The sequence below is a fragment of the Mandrillus leucophaeus genome, unplaced genomic scaffold (genome assembly GCF_000951045.1).
Source record: "Mandrillus leucophaeus isolate KB7577 unplaced genomic scaffold, Mleu.le_1.0 Scaffold378, whole genome shotgun sequence".
Classification (NCBI taxonomy): domain Eukaryota; kingdom Metazoa; phylum Chordata; class Mammalia; order Primates; family Cercopithecidae; genus Mandrillus; species Mandrillus leucophaeus.
Window position 1 is genome coordinate 597,258 of NW_012104009.1, and position 8,348 is coordinate 605,605.

Consider the following 8,348-nt stretch of genomic DNA (forward strand, 5'->3'; position numbering starts at 1 on the left):
TTTTGGAAGTGATGGGTAAGCTTATGGCATTCTGATGATGATTTCATTCTATTCTTTGCTTATTTGAGAATGACTACTTTTGATAACTTACATCTAAATCACACACACACACACACACACACACACACACACACAGACACATAATGTAATCATATAGTATTTGCCCTCTTGTGACTGGCTAAGCAATATGTATTTTTAATTATTAAGCAAGACCTCAGTTTATATGTCTGTAGTCTGCTTTTCTAGCTAATAAAACAATCATCTATAGTATTTATATTTGATGTATTTTTCTTTAAACGCACTTAAAATTCATCCATTTTTTTAAATCAGAGTCACTGTAAAAGTGTACAGTATCTCAAAATGTGAAATTGTAGACATAAAAGGCAAATGAACCTTTAATCACTTCATTTAAAAGATTAGGAGAAAGAACATTGCAAGCCTGTTGTGTGAATTTCTTGTTCCCTTTACAGAGATTTTCAACCAAATAATCATTAAATGCTCTGTTAAACTGCTCTAGTTTACAGCACATATTCCTCCTTTTTTGGAGCTCTACATCTGCAGACATGCACTGAGAATACCCACACTGCCACTGTAAAACCAAGTTGCCAAATAAATTGATCCCTAACCAATAAAGCACCTAAGGGAATTTAAGTCTTAAAGCTTTACTCAGTCATGTGCAGAATAAAGATCATAAAAAGACCCCAAACCTTTAATATGTGGCTTTGAAAATAATCTTCTTAGTTATGTGCTTTATGCAAGCATTCCTGTTAGCATTTCCCCATTAATAATATGTTCCTTTTGCACACTCTCACGTTAAACTACATAGGAGCAAGATCATCCAAAGAACTTTGCAGCCATTAAATTTAAATTTTTACTTCTTTAGCAAATTGAATACTATATTCTACTTAAGGAAATACATACACAGCCCCATGACTATCATTTTCGGCAGATATATTTGCATAGGTAACAGCAAAATATTTTTGGCAGATAAAGTCAACAGTTATGGGCACAATGCATGAAACAGAATAACACTGCCTTGTTTCGAAAAAATAAATTATCTCTCTTTACATGTAAAACATGTTTCTGTCATTTTCTCTTGGTGATTTTGTTTTATTGACTGATCAAATAAAATCAGCTAGAAGAATTTAGATTTCTAAAGTAAAAACTGCCACTATGACAACTCTTCTTTATATTAACCCAGTGGGGAATGTTCAAGTTACCTTTATCTGTGTGTAAGTGACACACATTATCATTTAATTCTTACTAGTCTATAAAGATGTCAGTAGGTAGTTACTACTACTCTCATTTCATGGGTTCAAGGTTGATCCTGATGCTTGAATTCTCTAAAGTAAAATTATATTACATCAGGTCTATATATGACCTGCAGGCTTGTGAGTTAGAGAAAAGTCATAAATTGGTCCCTAACTATTAAACTACTATATATAATCAGTATCAGTATTAGGATTGGGAAACAGAAACTCCTTTGAAATTCCAGCAGGAAGTGATGAAATACAAACTAATAGCTCCTTCCAAACCACAAGAAGACCAGAAAGAGCAAGGTCAAGGAAAATAACCTCTAGCTTTTAGGTTTGGCCTGTACAGCCTTACGTACTACAGAAAATTACTACCAATGGTTAGAGCTACTATCAAGGGTTTCGTGCGGAAACATCGACAGTTTCTGTATACACGAATACACTAAACTTTCTTTAATATACAAACACTACACAGTATCCTCTCTCTGTGCTTTGCTGAGGAAGAAGAAAAATGACTTTTTTCTTCAACTGTCCAACCTCCTGCAAGAAGCCCTCAATAGTAGAATCTAAGCAAAATTTGTCTGCCAAAAGATTCTGGGAAATGTGATTCCAAGTCTTCCTGTGACTACATAACAGAGAGTGTAAAAATATGTTGCACTCATTATGTGTTGCCAACAGACAATCAGGAAAGGCTTCCCAGAAAACATATATCAAATTCCTATCACACTGCTGGACACAGCAAAATGTAAAATATAATGATGTAGTGGTTGAAAGTCCCGGCTCTAGATATGAATCTGCCACTTTCCACTTGTATGATCTTGGGCAAGTGTTGTAATTTGTCTATGCTTCATTTCCTCCTACAAAACGTGAATATTACTATCTACCACATTGTGTTGCTGGGACATTTATGTGCATTTAGACAGTGACTGAACACTTAGAAAAATATCTAAACATGTTAGAAACATTACAATTGCTTTTGTTTATTATCATCATTACTATTAACATGATTTTTTTTTTCTAAGCAGAAAAATGTGTGTTCCTTTTCCAGTAATGCCATGTTTTTTCACTACGGTTTATATCTTCAATACTGGGAAGAATTTTTCTGCTGTGATTAGTCCTTCTCCTCATGTTTTTTGCCAAAGTTTGCAGCTCATCTCTGCTACTTTTTCCAGCTAGCACATAACTGTTCTTTTCCACTTCACCACTAAAATCTAAGGTTAGTGTTGGGATACCATCATTTTTTTTTTCATCATCTATTTACTTTAAACTTCCTATACAGTCTCAAAGAATATTCTTCTATTGAAATTCTATCCCTTCTTCCTCAATTCTTTTTGACTTTTTAATTTTTAAATTTCAAACTCTTTCTAATAGTTTGTCACTTAATTTGTGTAATCTTATCTTTTTTTTTTTGAACATCAATGATTTTCAGAGAACAAGATACTGAAGATATACAATAGAACACTATTTCCTTACCTTTAAGTAGTTTAAAGTCTAGTGAAGAGATGACTGTGTAAACAATTTTAATATATAAAGAATATAAGCAAATTGAGGGGAAGGTAAAATAAAGGAAGGACTAAATTTAGACAGAATATTAAGTTCTGGCTTTCCCTTATGCTACAATTTCAAGGATGAGTTATATTAATATATCCATGGGTTTCAAATGAAGGGAAGGTCGTGATCCATGTTCTCTTTGGGCACTGTAACTTCTGGCCCACTTTTCTTCCTCCTGAGTGTGAGTTTACCTAACATCAGTTCTTGCCACTGTTACTTTCTCTTCTACATCTCAGGATTTATCAACACTTTGCTGATATTACAAGTGTGGATAACAAATCTGGACATGAACCTCTCACTGTTATTGAATATCTTCCTAGTGAACTTACTAATTCTGCTCATGTGTCCAAGGAATTACTTAAAGAAAAAAATATACAAAGGTTGGTTGTCTGCTCATGTGACTGTTTTAATTTACATGTGTTTTAAACAAAGTCTATTTTGATCAAAGCTCTTACAATTTTTCAAGTGTCTCACAGACCAGGTGTTAGTCTTTATTTGTATCTGTACTCATCTGTTCTTTTTTTTCTCCATATATTCTTTACCAGCATTTAGACCATTGTGCTGTTGGTTATGGTTAGCATGTGCTCAGTAAATGCGTGTTGAATTGAAGTCTAACATAATAGCGTGGCCTTTCTATGAAAGACATAAGAGTTAACATAAGGAAACCAACACTCTATCTTATATTAGGCCATAACAAATATTATTGCAATAATCTGAACAATTAAAATACCCGTGATTAATACATTATTCAGATGATGTAAGATCTGCACAAAAGGAAGGCCAACTTTTCATATATATGGTGCCACAGGGTTGACTGCAGCACTTGACTATGCACAAATGTGCGTGTAGGCAGGAGTCCTGGAAGCAGTCCCCCTCTATACTGAGGAATGACTCTATGGACATATCCTAATTCCTAGAACCTGTTAATTTGTAATGTTACATGACAATGGGAAATTAACATTGCAGGTAGAAATAAGTGTGCTAATCAACTGATCATATAATAGGGAGAAAATCCTGAACCATCTAGATGACCCAATACAATCCCAAACATCGTTGAAAGTGGAATATAGTGGCAGAAGAATTCAGAGTCGAATGCAGAGGCAAGGAAGGAAAAATGGTCATAGAAATGGATTGTTGCTGACTTTGAAGATTGTGGGTTGATAGGCAAGTAATGTGGCTAGTCTCTAAAAGCTGAAACAGGCAAGAAAATACATTTTCCTAAGAGTCTCCAGAAAAGAATATAGCCCTGTCAATAACATCTTCCTTTTAACCAAGTGAGTTGTATGTCAGATGTCTTACCTACAGCAATGAGATGATAAATCTGAGTTGGTTTAAATCACCAAGTTTGTAATCATTTCTTGCAGCATACATACACATTTTCAAAACATTTTTTGAAAACCTATTTTCATAACAATTTCATATAATACACAAATATTACATCAAGCTTCTTTTGCTCTTGGAGAAATATATGCTTTTTACATATACAATTGTGAAAAGACTACCATGGGTTTGGTAAGTACAGCCACCTATTAGTAAATTAAGTACCTAGCCAAATTCTATCTTTTCAGTAATGAAGCTGTTATAAACATATTTTCTCTAATATTTTTATCACATTTCAATTTAATTTAGGCATGTTCTGCTTTCTAAAATATTTTACAAGACTATCAAAATGCATGTATTTTTGCTAAAAATATCTCTTGTGAAATTCCAATTTTTGACATTTACCTTGCCAATTTTAGTAGTTTACTTTAAATTTAACAACAAAAAATTGTTATAAGGAAAATAACCAGTTTGTTAATTACTAATTCCATGAATATATAATCTTGATTATATAGTTGTCACTATGCTACACTTTGGGAATGTAAAAGCAAATAATAAACAATACCCATCCTTAAAGTCCTCAAAGTTTAGTGAAACTAGCTACATTTAATAACATTGATCAAAACCGCAGACACACAAAAAAGCATGGTAGTTAAGCAGGAGAAAGGCCCAATTCTGGGTAAGATTTAGTGGAGGCTTACACATAAAATATTGAAAGTCAGGCAGGAATTCTCCAAGGACATCAAGAGAAAAAAAGCTTTTACATTTTACTCATTAATTCATTAAACAAATATTTATTGAGTAATTCATATGTAATAACACTGTTCTAGGAGCTAGGATTATGTCATCAACAAAACATACAAAAATCCCTGATCTCAAGGAATATAGTCTAGGGGGCATTTAAAGTTTAGGGAGTGAAAATGTTTTAACAAAATAAAGAATTGGAGGTTATGGTAATGAATAATGAAAGCAAGCAAATCCATCAGGTCTAATAATTGTAAACAGGGTAACAAAATTGAATGCACATGACAAAATTACAAGTGGGGGGGCTAGTTATTTATAAAAAAAAAATAAAAACCACTCTGCATATAAAACCCTATCTTTACTAATGAACTCAATATAGTATATGAGCACGCAAATGGCTGGGGAATAATTTAAATCAGGCTCTCCTCTTCACCTGATGTAACATGCTTATCTCAAAATATACTGTTATTCTTATTAGAGTTATTTTTCATTCATTTGTTCACCCAGTTTCTTCTTCATATAATTACTGTGTACAAGAGCTATGCTTTTAATGGACAGCATCATTTTTTTTAAATTTTTCCAAATACAAGTTTTCAATGAGTATACAATTATTTGGTCATGCAGTATAGTATTTTTATTTTTAGCATTATCTGTAGATGCAAGTAAAGGAAAAAACTAACTCTTTTTTTTCCAGCACACACACATACACACACAGGAAGATACATATAAGAAAAGAGAGAGAGAGGGAGAACACAAGCAAAATACTGACAATTGATGACTTTGAAAAAATGTATGTAAAATATTGCACTATATTTTATCATCTATTATTCAATATGAAATATTTCACAATAAATATGTATCTAATAATAGATAAACACAAACATATGGCAGTGATGGGCTATAGAGGACATTTTTAAGATGATTGAAAGCTGAACGTGCCCTGGTTAGGCTTTTGCGGTGCAGAGAAGCATATGGTCTTCTTCAAGGATCCAGGGCTGGGGACCGCCATACAGATGCAACACAAACACAAAAAGGCAAAAGACCAAAAAGGGAAAAATGGAACATGGGGTGAAAACTGTGGACTAAGAAATTTAAGTTAAATAAAGAGAGAAGTGAATAAAAAATAAGGCTAATTAATTCAGAGATTGTTAAAACTGGGAATTCTGGGGCTGGAAAAGAACAAAATATATGAAAATAAATATATGAACAACCCAGAAGGAGAAAAAGATTGTGTCGAAGAGATCCCCCCTCCCAAAACATACTTGTTCAATATTATTAGAAGTAACCTCTGAGTAGTTATTTCAAAATACCAATCTCTACATTTCAAAGAATATGTTAATATTAAAATAGAACCATTGATAGCCTGTTAGACAGGATATCAGTTATAAGCCTAGGCTTTATCTACAGTGTTTATTTTTTTTTAACTGTTGTTGTTAGGTTATCAGTACTTGCAATAATCATTTTCTAGTCATAGTTTTGGAGAATTTTGAACCATTCTTTTTTAAACAGTATGCTCTTAGAATGATATCTCATATCTTCAATATTTCAATATTGGATGTCTTTGATACATATTTCCTCCTTTAAAAAAAGAAAAAAATATTCCGTCACTTCTCAAACAGTTATCTTTAATCAAATATGACCTAAAAGGCCAGTTGAAAAGTTGAATTATTTAAGATATTTAGTCAATTGTCTGTATAGCATTAAGACTCATAAAAGCTTCATGAAGAATGAGTCAAAGATACTTATAGTTCAGCTGTATAATTTTACATTATACTTATTAACATGTGAGAAAAGGTAATGGAAATTGATTATATTGAGACTAAGCCATGTAAAAGATATTTTGATATTTGAAAGTTTAAATGAGTGGTTTCTTCATTGTTTGTATTACCATTATTTAATGCCACTGTATGTACCTGGAATTGTTAAGGAGAATATCAATTTAACATTGCTTTTTCATTAGAGTGCAGTTTATTAACACTGAAAGTCTCAATATAGATCGGTTATTCCGAAGACTATAGATATAAATGAGAGAATAAGATCATCTTTATTATGTAGACTTATAAAATAAATCTGCACGTAAGAGATGGAGACAAATACAGGTTATTATTCACATTGAAGACCAATGATGATTGCCCCTTATATTTGAAAGAATAACTGTTAGAGACAAAAATACTGCAGCACAAATACTTTGAAATTGAATATGGAATTACGTATATGTGCGCATGTATTTTTCTTCTACACAAAAAAGGTATATAAAATGTATCTTATTTAGAAAAGATTCCTAGCATCCCAAATTTTAAACTTTCAGCATTTCCTGAGATTCTCTTTAAATATTAACTTCAGAAGGAAAATTTTGCCCATTTGGTTATGGGAGAATAATCCCACACTAAATTTTAAACAAAATTTACATTTATTTTAAGTGTATTTATTTTAATTAAATCTCTTTATCCACAAACTGGTGAGAGAACATGGATTGGCTCACTGTTCACTTATGTCTATTGATGGAATAAGCGCTAATGCAGAAAATAGGTTGCTGCCTGCATAAATAATTCAGAAAGCAGTGAAAAAAAGCTACTAGAAAATACTCAATTTTCAACATTCTCTCTCTAACACACACACATGCACAAATACACACATACACATTTTCTCTATTTTTGAATATTGTTAAATTATGATAGACATTTCTAAGTTAACCTGACAACTTGGTGTTTTTAGTTACAATTACATAGGGTCAAATTTCAGTTGGTTGCGGATCAGCACTGTCCAATCAGTGCAAATGTCTAACTGATTTGAATGGGTTTTGGTTAATACTCTGTTCTAGGACTTTTCAACTTAGTTTATCAGAACCAACGCAGATAACACCTAAAAGTCTCAAATTAACAAATTTCACACCAAGTATTCTCAATGATTGTGTTATTAAAATATTAATAAAAGTAATTACATTTGGTGTTTGTAAAAGACTAAGATATCAAGCAGATGAGTAAAGTGTCTGCTCTTTATGTTAGAGCATTATTAATCAACTTTTTTTCCTGTCCAAGATGTTCTTGATAATCTCCATTAAATTATAAGTCTTAGTCGCTTCACAAATTACAGTACGATTCATGTTGTTAAACCAATATTTTATGCTGCTTTTTGTTGGTATCATGGAGATATTTACAAGTCCAGGCAGATGAATGAGTATACAGGACACAATGAATTATAATGTGTCTTTGGATGATTTTCTAAGGAAAGAAGAGAGCCTTGGAAGGGTGCTATATATGAAACTGGGAGGATCAGGTCACCTTTGCTCCCTGCTAGACTCAGATTAATTTATTCAAATATAATAAAGAAGAATCCTTAAAACAGAGACATTGTTAAAGAGTAGTTGGCATTACTCTTGTATTTTTTTTTTAAATTTATTTATTATTATTATACTTTAAGTTGTAGGGTACATGTGCATAACGTGCAGGTTTGTTACATATGTATACTTGTGCCATGTTG